The sequence below is a fragment of the Porites lutea genome, chromosome 14, assembly GCF_958299795.1.
Source record: "Porites lutea chromosome 14, jaPorLute2.1, whole genome shotgun sequence".
Taxonomy (NCBI): Eukaryota; Metazoa; Cnidaria; class Anthozoa; order Scleractinia; family Poritidae; genus Porites; species Porites lutea.
The window spans coordinates 14,207,624-14,223,773 of NC_133214.1; the positions used below are offsets into that span (position 1 = coordinate 14,207,624).

General features: G+C 39.7%; 1 long non-coding RNA gene and 1 pseudogene across 1 annotated transcript; one reads left to right on the forward strand and one right to left on the reverse strand.

The window, feature by feature from the left end:
• The first annotated feature begins 237 nt into the window (after positions 1-237).
• LOC140924944 (mitogen-activated protein kinase kinase kinase 2-like) lies at positions 238-10,306 on the forward strand (annotated as a pseudogene).
• Positions 10,307-11,685: 1,379 nt separating this feature from the next.
• On the reverse strand, positions 11,686-12,459 carry LOC140924391 (uncharacterized). The gene is made up of 2 exons (XR_012164268.1): positions 12,313-12,459; positions 11,686-11,897 (listed from the first exon to the last, which is right to left on the reverse strand). It is a non-coding gene; the product is annotated as an uncharacterized lncRNA (long non-coding RNA).
• Positions 12,460-16,150: the final 3,691 nt, after the last annotated feature.

The following is a 16,150-nucleotide window of genomic DNA, read 5'->3' on the forward strand; positions in this document are numbered from 1 at the left end:
ATTAAACATAAATCATGCAGTTGTAAAATCTTGTGCATAGAAATAAGACTATAAATTTGGCATTTGGAGAACGATCCGCCACAAAGTATTTCTGAATCAACTGGACAGGCTAAAAAGAATAAAAAATTGCATCGCTACAAATCACAGCCTATAATTGTTTTCTGAGGTTTCAACGGAATGGCACAAACCATTTGATTTTCGCAACAGAATTTCCGGTTTCCTTATGTATAAAACTGTATGTACCCCAAATGTTTTCCAGGAAACCAGATATACAATGGAACTCGAAATTCTCGCAAGCCCATACCTTAAATGAGACAGACCAACAACTAAGCCCTTCGAGTAGCAGTAGTGGTCTGTTGGCAGACATTGATAATGTGGGAAGCAGACGACCAAGACGAGAATCTGAGCTCGAGGCTGCTGTACAGAGGCTAAAAGATATGTCTGCGGTGGAACCTAAAGGTAATGGCTGGAAAAGGATTTTGATGATAAAACTAGTAAAAATCATTGATTATGGATCCGCGTTCGTCTTATTCATAGACTCTCCAACCTATGTGTTATTCCACGAACATGATATCTGCACGAGAATGAGACTAAAGGAAACGAAAACGAGTCCAAAGGAGTCCAGTTCCTCGCGGCCTAGATGCCCCTGATAAATCTAGTTTATAGGGGCGGCTAATCTGCAGTCGACCGTGATAGCTCGAAAATTTCTGCCTTTGTTCCACAGGAACACCAGATTAGGATGCGCTATGACGAAGGCGATTAACTGTCGTGAAACTAAATTGAAAGTACGTCTAACTGTTTTAACTAATCAGAGTAGACAGTCCAGCATACCAGCTAATCAGAACTATCCCTACATGTAATACTCTAAGACTGCGTGCAATGTTTCCTAAAAAAAGCGGCCACCGAGTGTTTTTAGCCAACGTCGATGTGTCTGAGTATCAGACAATTGTTTGGTTTAGCTTCTCAAACGATAGATACACATGTAATTCTTGAAGAAATTTAAAGCTGTAATTCCCAGATTTCTTGGTAATTAGCCACTCTAGAAACGAGAAAGGAACTGGGCCAAGTTAAATTTCGCTTCTGGGACTGTCACTTGCCCAGTAACCAGTAGCGGATCCAGGGGAGGAGCCCTGGGGGCCCGCCCCCTTATTTTTAGACCAAAATGACCCTCCCCTACCCCCCCCCCCCCCCCTCCCACTTATCTGAAGGTCTGGACCCGCCACTGGTAACGATCCCAGAAACAATTGCGGGTCGCACTTTGGCTCCAGTTCCCTTTTCGTTTCTAAAGTGCCTAATAGAGAAGTGTGACGTCACAAAAACTAAAATTTGTGAAATTATGGGATTGGTTGGCATATTCAGAAAGAACAAGCTTGTTAAAAATCAGCCTGTTAGTACAAATTGGTGCGGCGATATAAGAACCGTTATGTTCTGATGACTCTACACAAATCCTTGTCACATAACGGTGCATATATCCTCACAATTTGCACTAACAGGCTGAATTTTAGCAAGTGGACATTTTTCATCTTGTCCTTTCTGGATCTATCCCATAATTTTACAAATTTAGTTTTTGTGATGTCATCAGTTCTCTATTTGTATCCGTTATGCATGTTTTCTTTAATGTAGTGATTTTCTCTGTTTTCTCTTCATGAATGTTTGATGAGTTGAGGTACAAATGTGGAAACTACTCCGTTTATTTTCTTGTGTTTGACTCTCTCTTAAGTTTGCTTTTTCATTAGCAACATTCATGAACAACATTCATGAACTCAAGTTCCTAAAAACTGGACAAAAGGAAAGCTCCTTGGAGCTGGAGCGTTTGGACAGGTAAGGTGTAAGCTATCATGAGCAAGCTTTAAGCTGTGTCCTGTTTGGTCACCATGAGGGATAGCAGAAAACTTGTATTACTGTCACCCACTGACATCATAGATCCGCTCAAAGATTTTGGCGGGAAACATTTTCCTGGTTACATATAGATGTCTTGTGACCTCGAAGTACAAACTGATGGTGCGTTCGTCAGGGAAGGTTGATAGTGCGAGGGAATTGGGTAACACTTGAGCTACATAATAGATGCCAGTTTCCGGCGGAAAACTCTCAGAAATGAAGAGTCGGGTGGGGAGGGGCAGCTGAAAGGGTGTCGAAACAAAAAAAACCGGTTTGGAGGCTTCAATGCGAAAGACAGCTAGGACTTCACTCATATGGGACAAAAATAGATTGCCCCAAAATTATCCCAGGCTTTTGATAGGCTTCCTTTTCCCCTCCAGAGATAACACGCTTTTGCTCCCACAAAAATTTCTAACTACCTCCCACAGAGTGATTGTGGATATTTTCATTGTAAGCACCGACACTATAATTTTGTGTGAGGCAGCATGGGCTGTCGGTGTTGCCTGCGAAAAACAGCCGTTTCTCCTCGCTCCTCGCCGGTGGGGACGTTTCGCGAAACGTCTGTTTTCGCAGGCTACTGTTGGTGGGGTAGGTTTGTAACTTCATTGTCTTGAGTTCTTGTCCAGTGCTGACCAACAGTTGGGCAGCAAACATTTCTTCATGTAGGATTTCTTAATTCCAGGGCTACATCGTGCCTGCTGGGTGATGTTCAACTTGAAAAAAACATGACCGCAGGTTGCTCTGTAATAAACACTTAATTACTGGTCCCTCGAGAAACGGTTAATTCTGTTTCCTGAGAATTTTAATGTCCCTCGGGTAACATTGATATTCTTGGGAAACAAAATTAATTGTCTCCCGACGGACAGTCTTCAGGTGATTTGTTATATAGCTGGAAATTCATTAATCCTCGTAGCGACAGTCGTCGGTAAACTTTGGTGGGTAACAGTGCAATGTTACCCTCTGACGTCATAGATTTTGTAATGTTGCCCGCTCAGAGATTTTGGCGGGAAACAGTTCCATTGTTAGATGTCATGTGACCTCAAAGTAACCAATGAGACAGAGAGCGCGCACTGTTGGGAAAAAATTTCCAGCTTTGTAACAAAATTTATTTATTTCTTTTTTTAAGGTATACCTGTGTCATGATCATGACACAGGAAGTGAATTAGCCGTTAAACAAGTCGAAGTGGGACTTTTAAATACAGCAACTCAAAAGGTGTGTCAACGCTTAAATAAAGTTATACTTCCTTCTTGGATATGTACTAGTTCAAAAACTTGATTCTATTGTAATTTTAAGTGACACTTTTTACCGTGGATTATGTAATGTCGCTCATCTTTTAAGAACACTGTGCATAGACTGCGGGTGGCTTCACATCTTCTTCAGTTATGTCAGAGCGAGCAAACTACACGAGCGCACGTTAAGATTGCCACGTTAAGTCCCGTTTCTCGTGGGTGGTGATTTTCACGCGCATTTCCGCCTTTTGCTTGCTGTTCTATCCCTGAGAAAAACCAGAGTTTACTCTGAATAGTCAACCTCTAACTACGCCTTGCTTACCACGTTTGCAGGAAGTAAACGCCCTTGAACCAGAAATCGATCTTTTGAAGAATCTTCAACATGAAAGAATAGTTCTGTACTATGGAACACAACAGACAGATCTTCATGTATATATCTTCATGGAATACTTACCCGTGGTAAGATTTTTTAGTTGAAGTGGTCATGTAGCCTGCGAACAGCAGACGCATTTCCGGTCGTCGCTTCTCTCCCAGAAGCGACGATAGCAAATGCGTCTGCTGTTCGCAAGCTAATGGTCATGATTCATTCTAGATAATTATTTTTCCTTTTAAGTCAAAAGTAACGGTTGCGTTATACGTAGCAGATGTTATATGTTCGTACAGAACGCTGAAACTTTTCGTGATTCGTGTTTTAAAAAATGGCTTTCGTTATTCACAAGATACAGTTCCGTTGTGCGAAAGAGCAAAGCTACGTGGAAGAGATTGCAAGATTTTTTTTCGTTTTCTCGTGTGGTTTAAGGCCACAAATAGTGCTAAAGCAACTTAAGACATTGTATCCTGAATATAATTTTAGGAGAGAAAGTATAATAGTACTGCTAGGAGGTTTTACCTTAACTCGGTTAAATCGTACGCTTTTGTGCAGAAACTCTTAGCTAGAGCTACATTTCATGTTGTTTCTGTAAATTGCAGGCTTATGGAACAAGTATTTTTGAAAAGGCGTTAAATAAGAGGATGTATTTTCCAACTGTACTATGAAGCATTTAGTAATGTTAATGTCGTCTCCCTTTTGGCTTCGCTTTTCCACAGGGATCTGTGCATGACCATATAAAACAACATGGAGCCCTCAATGAGAGCTTAACAAGAAAGTATAGAAGACAAATTCTTGAAGGAGAGTCTTTTTTACACACAGCTCTTATAGTACACAGAGACATTAAAGGTAAAACATTATCATGGTTTGCTTTTAAATAACCGTTACCAAGGGTATTTTGGCAATTGGAACCAGTGGCCGTTGTTGTCGTCGTTAGAGAGAGGTCAAACCAGGGGTGAATGTATAGAATTTCCACCGAGACAAAAATGAGTAGCCGTTGAGGAGAGCTGGCCTTTAGTACAGAGTAGACGTAGACTGAAAAATTCAGATAATATGTGATTTAAGGAATATGTTCATTTCTTATGGTTGTCATACTTTTCATTTTTGAAGGAGCAATACTCAGAGATCTTCGTGGCAATGTAAAACTGGCAGACTTTGGAGCTTCGAAAAGACTACAGGTAAAATCGAAAGTTTTAATGGGCTGTTTTGTATTTGTGTTACTTTTGGCGCGTTACCTAATCAGCGAAACTTGAAACTCGATTAAAAACAGAATTCCTTCCGTGTGAGCAACGAGGAACGAGGATTATAGCCGATTTAGTGTCGGAAAGTATGCGCAGTAATTTCATCTTAACGTCCACACCCCAGGATTTATTCTTCAAACTCAAAGGTTAGAATGATCAATAAGTATTAAGTATATGTTTTTATGTAAATGATCAAATTTAGGTTGTATTCTTCTGTAAATCCATGGGGTCTTAAACCGTCTTGGGCAGCACTTGCACTGCTTACTAGTAATTGTTTGAGCATTTTACAAAATGGGAGTAAAAGGCTTAAACTATTAATCCAGTGAGGTGCAACCTTTTTCATGTACATAAGCGTCCGAGAATTTGGGGGAAAAACGCACTAACGTTTAAACCCTGGCGGGGTACTCGGGATTTCAAGTGACGGGGATGATCGAATGGAGCCAAAAGTCAAGAACCAAAAAAATCCCTAAGGCTTCCAGCAAAACCCAAAAAAATCCCTGGACCAAAAATTAACCCCAAAAAATCCCATGCCGGGCACACGGGACAATGCAGACTATTGTATAACACGTGCTATGTAAAGCGACACCATAGTTAACTATTAAACAACAGCAAAACTCGTTTGTTTGTACTTTATACGCAGAACTACTCAGCCAGGGCACTACCGATTCTTTTTAATATCCCCAAAAAATCCCTACTCAAATCAAGCTACCCAAGCCAAATTTTCGTACCCAAAAAATTCCGGGAATCGAAAATTTCAAACCCAAAAAAATCCTTCGATCATCCTCGTCACTTGAAATACCGAGTACCCCCCCCCCCCCCCTCCCCTGGGCGTTTAAAGGTGGAAATGACGGAAATGTAATGTTTGTTGGCTCCATAACTGGGCTTAAAAATGACTTGGCTATACATGGCACTGCCTTAGTAAGGACTTTTGCTCCTTTTCTCTGCAGACAATTCGTAGTAAAACAGGGTTCAGATCTGTTCATGGAACACCTTACTGGATGGCACCAGAGGTCATTAATGGTGAGGGGTATGGAAGGAAGGCGGATATCTGGTAAGTTCAGTTTTGGTCACACTTTTTAAACATCCATAACCAGTTTGTAGAGCGTAAAGAAACACGAAGGAATTCGCGTATTTAGTAGTTAAGTTTCATTTGAATAGTTACACACAAGGATTTTGTCCACAGAATCAAGAGTTAGAACCACCTTGTACAGCATAATGGACAGTACCATAGGAAAGTACTACTCAGTAGCTTTCATTTGAATGGTCACACTTAAGGATTTCATCCAGACTCAAAAGTTAGAACTACCTTGTACAGCATAATAAACAGTACCATAGGAAAGTACTGCTCAGTAGCCTTCATTTGAATGGTTCCACTTTAGGATTTCATCCAGACTCAAAAGTTAGAACTACCTTGTGCAGCATAATAACAGTACCATAGGAAAGTACTGCTCAGTAGCTTTCACGTGAATGGCCACACTGACTTTAAAGTTAACAGCCACCTTGCTATTGAATGTGACAGAACTAAAAACTAGAACCACCTTGTACAGTATAACAATGAAAGTACTTTTGAGAAGCTTTTACAAAAATGGTTACAGTACTTTTCTCGTTCAGTTACACAGAATTAGACCCACCATATTGACATGTAGCAAAGCAAATTACTCCTGGCGTTGAAATTTGAAGCTACCTGGTAATTACTTTTCCTTTAAAAGAATTAAAAATTTTGTTTTGTCTCTTTCCCCGGAAGGAGTCTTGGCTGCACTGTTGTGGAGATGTTGACCACCAAACCCCCGTGGTCAGAATTTGAGCCAATGGCGGCGCTGTTTAAGATTGCAACGCAGCTCACAGAGCCCGCATTACCGATTGATTTATCAGAAGATGCCAGGGAGTTTATACAATCAACTCTTATCAAGTACGTTTTTGTACTAACGATGCAGTTACAAAAGGCATTGCCAGTTATGAATGGCACGGCCAAGTTTTGTGTGGTGGATGTCAAACAAAACTAAGCCGTTAAGATGCTCTTAAATTACGAGTACAATTTATAATGGTAAAAGTACTCAGTGGAGTCCAATTCGGTCTGTAATCACACCGGGCGGAAGTCCTTCATGACGAGTATGATTAGAGACCGAATTTGACGATACGAAGTTCTGTTACCAATTAATCAGAACTATATAAAAATTTGTGACCTTTTTAGCTTTTTAAAATTAAAACACAAGTTTTTTTATTCCGAGAATTTTTGCCAGCAGTGAAAAAAAAAAACAATCAAGTGCGCGTGTGCAGTGGCGTGTACTGTCCATTTACTTAGCGAAAGGGAAAATTATGGAAGTTTGTCAACGTGCCTCCCAAGTTAACCCCATAAGTATCGTTATGATTGTAGTAAAGAAAGTTTTCTTTTTCAAAAGCAACGTAATGCTACAGCAGTAACAGTTAATTATAGACAGGAATTTTTCTGGATATTTTAAGAATTTCTGCGCTCCACTTGGCAACTTCAAGGTTTGTAAATAGCACAGTCATGCAAATGCAATGGCATTCAACTTTTAATAGTCATTTTGATAATTGTTTGCTTAGTGTCCTGGTCTTTAAATAAAAGCGAGGCTGAAGGATACCTTTTTTGTTGCAAACTTTCCCATTTTCTCATTTGTTAATGAACATCTTTATGGGCTTGTGAGCGCCACGATTTCCTCAAGTCAGGGTTCGTACGGAGTCTTGAATTCTTGAAAAGGTCTTGAGATATATCCAGCAATTTTCCTGACCGGGAAAAAGTCTGGAAAGCATGGTGAAAAGTCAGTAACATAACAAAATCACCTCGAGGACACTAAGCACACAACTGTATACTGGCTTGTTTCATAAACGGCATTTGACACAGGCTGGTGTAGTGTTGGTGTCATTGATGTCCCTGTAAGAATGAGTATAAAGGAATTCCTTTACCAATGGGGTGGACTTAATAGGATGGAGAATGTAGTTGAGTTACGTAAGAGGCCATCGTGAGTTTAAATTGCGTGTTCATCTCCGTTTTGATAGGAACTCAAGACATAGGCCCTCAGCAGACGAGCTTCTTAGTTACCACTTCGTTCAAAACTCCGCTGTGACGACGTGTTTATGACATTAAGGAAACAGTGTTGCTGACAGGCAAGAGAGGGATGTGTACTTGTTCCCGTCAGTTGAATACAGACAGGGTAGATCATGCGCTGTAATCAATCCCTGACGCAAACAGCCAAGAAGTTCTACCATCGTTATTAGAGACAGTCAAGAAGTGAGAAATCACGAACACTCAGTCGTTTCTACGAGTTCTTGACAGTCAGTCAGTCCTTTGGACATTTAGCACTGCGAGGCATAGATACCAATTTTAGCGCAGATATAAAGCTTTTGTAACAGAAAACATCAACATCTATGAGATGAATCATTTCTTGACAATATTATCAGAGTATTCGACTGATAAACGTCACCACAATGAACAGGAGCAGCTCCATTGAAGTAATCCATATCCACTGGACACAGAAAAGATGGAGCAACGAATAAGCGCTGAGGGGTAGCAGAATATAGAGAACAAAGAGTAAGCCAGGTGATAACTTTATTGAAGGTACATTGAGACAGTTAACCTGCAGAGGTATTCCTATTTCGGGTGATTCTTATACATGAGTTTAGCTGATAAGTTATTTTAAATTACATATGAGGGAGGTTTTTAATTAATTTCGGTAAAACCCATCTTGCCAACAGAGTCTTTCTTTCATGTGCTCGATTTTGGAGTGCTCGTAAATCAAGTAACATCTTTGTTGAGCATACGCTGAATGTTGCTAGGATACAGTTTCGAAACCCAGGCCTAATAGCCATGCGCTGGTATAGCGGGCTTAGTTGTGACCATCGGTTTATCATTAAACGGAATGCTTGCACTCGAAAACCAGTTTGACGAGAGAAAACAAGATTGACAAGTCTAGAAGTGAGGACTGCGTTGACTTCAAAGGCGGTTCAGACATTTCTCCCTTGCTCGATCAAGAAGAGGAGAAAAGGAAGGCTCTGGTCTCAGGGTGTGTAATATATCACACTGGAGTCAAAAAGTCAAGACTTGTTGATTACACCTCAGCTCTGATTGGCTGGTGAATTGGCCAATCTTTTTAGCTAATCGTGCCTTAGCAATGCAACTCTAAACTCAACGCGGTACTTCAAGTACTTATTTGAAAACCGCAGCCCATAAGTTCTGATTTTAGAGTAGCCAGATATTAAAATATATTAAGATATTGTTGGTCATGTTTAATTAATAGTTTAAAGTTAAAAAGAAATTAAAACCGCGCTGTTATGAATGATAATTTTCCAAAAGTGTAAACTTCAAGTTAACTATTGACATAGCACAAGGTAAAACTATTTTATGATCCTTAAATGGCGATCTACTTGTAATAATCAAAGGACATCAAATTGTCATCTAAAAATAGATACAAGGTAATGAGTCGCGATGAAAAAACAAATGAATTAATAATGACTCGGAATGTAGAATTTACGTGTAAAAAAGAACGAAACACTTGACGTTGAAAGACCTCCTGAATTTGCAAGCTATCGTCCGCGTTAAAACCTGTTGTCGTGTTTCAGAGAACTTTGTACGCAACTTTGTGTTTCTTTGTATTTGTTGTAATTTCCGATTAAGTATTCTTGGGTTTCTCGTGAGCGGTGGTCATGCATTCGTAAAAATTCGGCCATTATTGCTTTCTACGTTTTACAAGACAAGAAATGAAACAAGATGGCTGATGGGAATAATTATAATTTACATTTATATCTCATTACAGAGAGCACGTCAAAATTTCCCAGTTAAGTGCCTGTGAAAAAAAAAATACAAAACATATATACCATAAATGACCTCGTAAACACCCGGGGCGTCTATTTAATTTTAGGAGTCCAAGCGAGGGCGTTCAAAAGAGAGAGGCGTATCATTACTGTAACAATCTCAAAAAAACTAATATACTTTCGGCGAAATTATCAGGAGAGTTTAAAGACAGCGGAATATCCTCTTCTTCAATTGATACATCTAGGCCGTCTAGAGATCCATATCGCTCTTTGAAATCCCAGCATTAATGTTAGAATCCACGCTCATTGTTATTGTGTTGTCATCGTTAGTCTATCCTTACTTTAAACTTGACGTAGAACAAGATAAAATACGCCAAGCCTTGTTAATCAAGCAAGAAAGTGAATGAATTGAATGATTTTGCTCCTTTTTTGCTAATTCCCAGTATTTTGGACTAATTCTCTCGTCTATTAGACAGTGGGCGTTTATTAGAGAGGGGCGTCTAATAAAATTTTACCCATGTGGAGGGGGTGTTTATTAGATAAGAGGCGTTTATTTGGAAGTGGTCGTTTATTAGGTCATTTATGGTATATACTAACAGAAAATATCGGAATCTATTCACGGGGAAGTTCGACTCAGGTTATTTGCGAAATTTTTAATTAGCCGGGCTTTATAGAGCGAGATAACAGCAAAATTGCATTTGTCTAATCACCGCGACTGACATGGTTGGAGATTTCAAGGAAACTGCCCACCTACCCCTCCCCTGACTCGACATTAACACGAACGCCTCACTTAAGACAAAATGCTGGCTTAGAGGAGAGGTAGGTAGGCAGTTTCCTAGAAACCTAAGTCGTTTTTTCTTAGGAAAATGACAAACTTGTTGTTCATGTTTTTGTTGTTGTTATTTTTATTTACTTTAGTGCTGTAGTGGCAGAGACGCTCGTTTGTAAATATAGCAACTATTGACAATGTAAAAATACTAAAAACCGGCCCATTACTTGCACTGAAGTTTTATTTACCGAGGATCTTTTTTGTATTATAGGAAAAAATTCTTTGCGAAGGCATGTTAATAACCGAAACAGTAAAAAAATATATATTGGAGACTATGTAAATACTTGATCAACCTAAGTAAATCTATTTAGTTTATTTCAATATATTCCTTTTTTATGTACGATTTTTTGAATGGAAAGCTCGCTTTGAAGCGTTGCATGTATTGAGCAAAAATGTATATTGTAAAATATCTTTGTAGATAAGTTTATTGTGTAGATAAGGTTATATTTTAAAGAAATAAAATATGAATCTCTATGACCTACTATAAAGCGTTTTTCCAATTAAAATTTAAATATTTGCGGTCCAATTTATCACTGGTTATCACCAATAAATATGACCATTCTAAGGCACCCGTTTTTCCGGTCGTCAGTGTTATAAAACCGACTCGATTTTTCCGTAAGATCTTTGAGATCGAGTGATTACCGTGGCGGCCATTTTGTTGTAAATGCACCAGTTGAAATCTTTGCGGTCCAATTTATCACTGGTTATCACCAATAAATGTGACCGTTCTAAGGCACCTGTTTTTTCGGTCGTCGGTGTTAAAAAACAGACTCGATTTTTCCGTAAGATCGTTGAGATCGATTGGTTACCGTGGCGGCCATTTTGTTGTAAATGCACCAGTTGAAATCTTTGCGGTCCAATTTATCACTGGTTATCACCAATAAATATGACCATTCTAAGACATGTTTTTTCGGTCGTCAGTGTTATAAAACCGACTCGATTTTTCCGTAAGATCGTTGAGATCGAGTGGTTACCGTGGCGGCCATTTTGTTGTAAATGCACCAATCAAGCCTGGGGAAGGCTATATCAACTTGCCTATAGTCGGCTCTGTACTGCGTCTTCCCAGACGGACACCTCGGCGTAAAACCGACATCTGGAATTTGTACCTACCTTCCTTTAATGTGGTAAAATATCATTTAGGCAAAGATAAACTCGAGCGAGTTGGCCAGCGGTCTTCTCCCACTTCAGGAGGGACCTTAAGATACCCTGGACGCGGCGGTAAAGGGAACGGAGAAAGCCTGGAGCGAGGACGCCGCCACCTTCGCGGGAAAAACAAATTAAGATTGAGCAGGTTGGGTTGAGTGCTCGCCTGACGAGAGAGGATAAAGTAATGCTTTCGTGTTTTAATTTCATCAGTCGTGAAGTCTTGCTTGATTGATACCTTAACGATCTTTTATTGGAAGAAAAATTGGTGCTGCCGGCTATTACTCCAGTTTCTCTAAAAAAAAAACCCGAATTTCTTCGAGGGAAACTTGAGGGTATGATCGGAGTTCAGTTTATCAGCTATTTGTTGCCAGACTTTTTCGCTTTCCGTTGTTCTAGATCTTGCTTTAAAACGATATGATACCGCTCCATCGCTGAACTAAAAGTGAACAAAATAAAATTATAAAAGTTAATAAATGAACCATGGCGTCTTGTTCAAGATCTCAATTTTCTCCGACATGTTCAAGTTTATTACAAGCCTTGATTTTTTGTTTTTCAACAATTTTTATTCGACTTCTTGTCTCTTAAAGTTTTCAAATACTATCCTAAAGCGAGAACGTTGTCCCCTTAAAAACAAGCAGTTATAGTGTTACATTTGTGTCGAAAGACTCAGCACTTTCATTCTCAGTTGCCGCGAAAACACTGAACCGAAAAGGCTTGATAGCAAAAAAATAAGAGGCAATCTTGAGAGAACACCTCACTAAAAGCACTTCAATGTGTCTCATTAAGTAAAACGGATCGAAAATCCGGTACGAAAAGCAATTTCTGCACTGAAAACAAGAAAACCAACTCACCGTTTTACGAGGCGGCCAAACTTCTAGTTTTCACCGTCGCGACTTCAGGTTGACGCTGTGGCATTATGCTAATTAGTTCCAAGAATTGAACATTTCACTTCCGGTTGACGTCCTCCTCGGGCGCGTCCAGAGTATCTTAAGGTCCCTAGTTTGTGACCTACGAGGCGGCCCGCAGGGATTTGCAGGGCTCCTTGTATGCCCTTTTGCTAGTGTTGCTTTGCATTGTACCTTTGCTTGCTGATCGTAGCGGATCAATTTTTGCCTTCTTGCGAATCATTGCGGATTCTTGCTCCCTCTCCGCCCTCCCTGCCTGGTGGTTTTGTATAAGTATCTCCACTTAATTTATTCAGTTGACGGTGCCGGTTATAGGCCGCTCTTGGGGTAGTTCCCGCTTCCAGGGTTTCCATGGATACCTCCTCCCTGCTGATTGCATTTGACCCCCCACTGACCTTTAAGGCACCTGCTCCCAAGCTCATCATTAGCGATGAGTTTAACTCCCTTATTTAACACTCATAGGCGTACGGGCAATTTTTTGCTAGGGGGGGCAGTAAACCATTTGCCCAAAAAATTCTTGCAAGTTGCCCAAATTTTTACAAAACAGTCGAACAGAAACGAGGGCCATACGATGCAACAACATAGACCGTACTAGCATATGAAAGTGGCTCGATACAGTTTTTCAGGGTCAATACCTGTGAAGTTTTTTTTGAGCATAGACTACAACACCATAAACAAACATTTGGAAAAATTGCCACCACAGTTGTATTAGATAAAGATGAAAATTTGTTATGATCCGGGTTGCAATAACATCGGAGTTGTCATAGCAACCAAATGATGCCATTACCTATTATACTTGCAGCAACATTTCTCACTGGGAACTGTTCTTCCAAAATCGTTCACGGGAGAATTTTCCTCCAATAGTGTTCGTGAAGTTAAAACAGAATCTGTAAGAGCGTTACGGAGATATTTTGGGATAAAGTTTTTATCGTTAGAAATACGGTAAAAAAGGAAAATCTTGATGTTTGGCCGTTATCTGTAGAAAACGAAGCGCTTTTGACATGCAATTTCACCTCATAGTAGTTTCAATCTTTTTACAAACGTGGGTAAGAGATCATGGAGATAGCTCTGGCCAAAAAGGAATTTGAGTATTTAGTATGTATCATGGCACTCTTGTTAGCGGTTTTGTAAACATTTTGGTCTAATTTAACAAATTAGTGAATAATTTTTAAACCACTGGATAGATTTTTGTAAAAAAAATTACGATTCTTCGCGTAATTCAAACTGAAAATTAGTCAGCCACTTCTTCACTTTCAGACCCATTGCTGATGCTATCTGCCATACACTGTTCTACGAGCGGAGATGATTCTAAAAAGTTAGGCGGAAGTTTATTCTAATCAATTCACGACTGGAAATAGCCCATTGCAGTACAGTGCCCAACAATAAAAAAATCAGCACATGATACCCTTCCCTTACAACCAGAAACTCATTACGTGCTAGGCAACCACTGTCTCGTGTGAATGTAACAGTACTGGATTATTACGCCAACTTCAGGTTAAAATACAAAATATTTATCTCTTCAAAATAATGATTTAAAAAACACGGAAACGTCTTAAAAAACTGGCTTTGCCCAAATTTTCTCTCGCTACCCAAAAAATCTGAGTTGCCCAAGATTTGGGGGGGCTGCAGCCCCCCTCGCCCCCCCCCCCCCCCCTTCCCGGCCCGTACGCCTATGTTAACTCTTTGTAACACGCGCATCACTCTTAGACGGCGGACCCTTGGTCATAAAATAAACTCGAACCAGTGCGAAGCTGTTCAAAGTGACGCTACTGTAAACCAAAGACGTCACTCCAAATGACCCTAATCTCAGTGAATATTTATTAAAAACTTGAACATTTAGCCCAGTAATCTAGAAACTACACAGTAGTAATATAAAATACGTTATAATTTAACACTAAAAGACTACGCTGGGAACGAAAAACTCGCATTTTAGCCTAAAAGTGCTTTCAGTGTAGCTTGTTTCATCATTTCGTTGTTATGGCAACCGTCTTTCACCTCATTTGGGATCCACCCTTCTCATTAAACGCAGAGTTAATAGAGTGGAATGGTTACGAAGTCCGTTACTCCTTTGTTGATATGTTTTTGAGGACCTGACGGTGCACAACTTTCAATAGCATTCCATCATTTTGATCGAGCGATTGAAACGTTGCATTAATTTATGCAGTCACAATTTGTGAACAGAAAAAAAAGGATTGTGCACCGCCGGGAGCTACCAACATAAATTTTAGCACCGTTGTATTTATCTCTGATGTTTATTCTTCTAGATAGAAGCTCCTTGATTCTAAATTCGTAATTGATTTTTTAATTAGTGGAACTCTTTTCACTTGTCACTTCCCTGATTTCGCACCCCTCTATAGACTTTCATAACCAGTCTCTTCTACTATGTTTTAACATAACTGGCGCACAATGATAACTCACAGCTGATTATTATTTACTGTTCACATATTACATTACACCATAATCAGTTAGCACTTTGGGCTTAAGCTGGTGAACATTTTTTTCCTCTTGAGATTGCTTCAAAATCTCTGGGATCAACCTGTTGATGAGAGAAAATAATAAGAGGTAAAGTTGTGTAAACAAAAAAAAAAAACTCTTTTGGTTCGCTGAGACGAAGAGCTATACCGCTCTTAACACTGGCTAATTCATAGTGTAAACTGCTGAGTTGGCAATGCCGCAGCGTTACAAAATTCTGTTTGATTTTTGGACTCTGCCTTAAGTATGGCCAGTTTAAGAATAGCATTAAAGCGCTTAGAAAAACGACGTGAGATCAAACTTTGCTGCCGTTGAGCATGCGTGAGTCATGACCATGTTCCTTCTAAGTACCTTAACTTAAAGCAGTATTTTTGAATAATTTTGACACCTTACCGGATTTACCTATGATCCCTGGAACAACAAACATATCATCCTTTGAGCATGGGTTACAGAAGATATGAAATCGCGATGTTAATAACTTGTGGAAGTTTTCTTTTATGTTATCCTGGACACGAAGATCACGTGCATCGCCATCGTAATCATATGTCAAGTCGATGACGGATTCCCTCGAGCTGCATCAAAGTAAAAAAGGTACACAAAGGGGAAAATCCCCGTTAGATCATCAAGATGCATTATATATGGGATAAGTAGCCATTACATTTGTAATAGACGAGGCGAGATTAGATTAGATATTAAATTTGAAGAATTACTGCAGATCGAGGAGGGTGTTATCCGCCGAGGCCGACTCCTTGATCTTCATAATTCTTCAGATTATACGAAAGCCGAATCTAACCGTTTTGTTATTATTCCTTCCCAAAAATTCATAACTAAATAACATGCTAACTTTGATCGATGTTAAGTTCCTGTTTTCATTTAGCTGTTCTTTTAAGCACCGCTCTTCCTTTTAAGTAATCAAAGAAAAGACGCACCCGATTTTTCAGCGCTGTCACAGTGATATGGGCATCCACGCGTTTCGGGCATCCCCATTCCCAAAATACTAGTGATCCGGGCATCCCCTGTAACCCTAACCCTGACCCTAACCCAAATAGCAAAGGTAACATGAGAAGGAGATGCCCATATCACTGTAACAGCGCCACATCTGAAACCAGAAGGTAATCAAACTGGGCCGAGTTAACCAAAGAAATGATATACCTTATTATAGGAAATGAACGCTCGATGAAATTAAGGTATTGGAAATTAACGCGACTTAAATAAAGGCGAATTTAATTGAAAACGACTTTCGAATAAAGAAAGTTAACGCGAAAGAGGAGGTAGAGTTTCATAATAAAGGAAATTAACGCGATTAAGACAC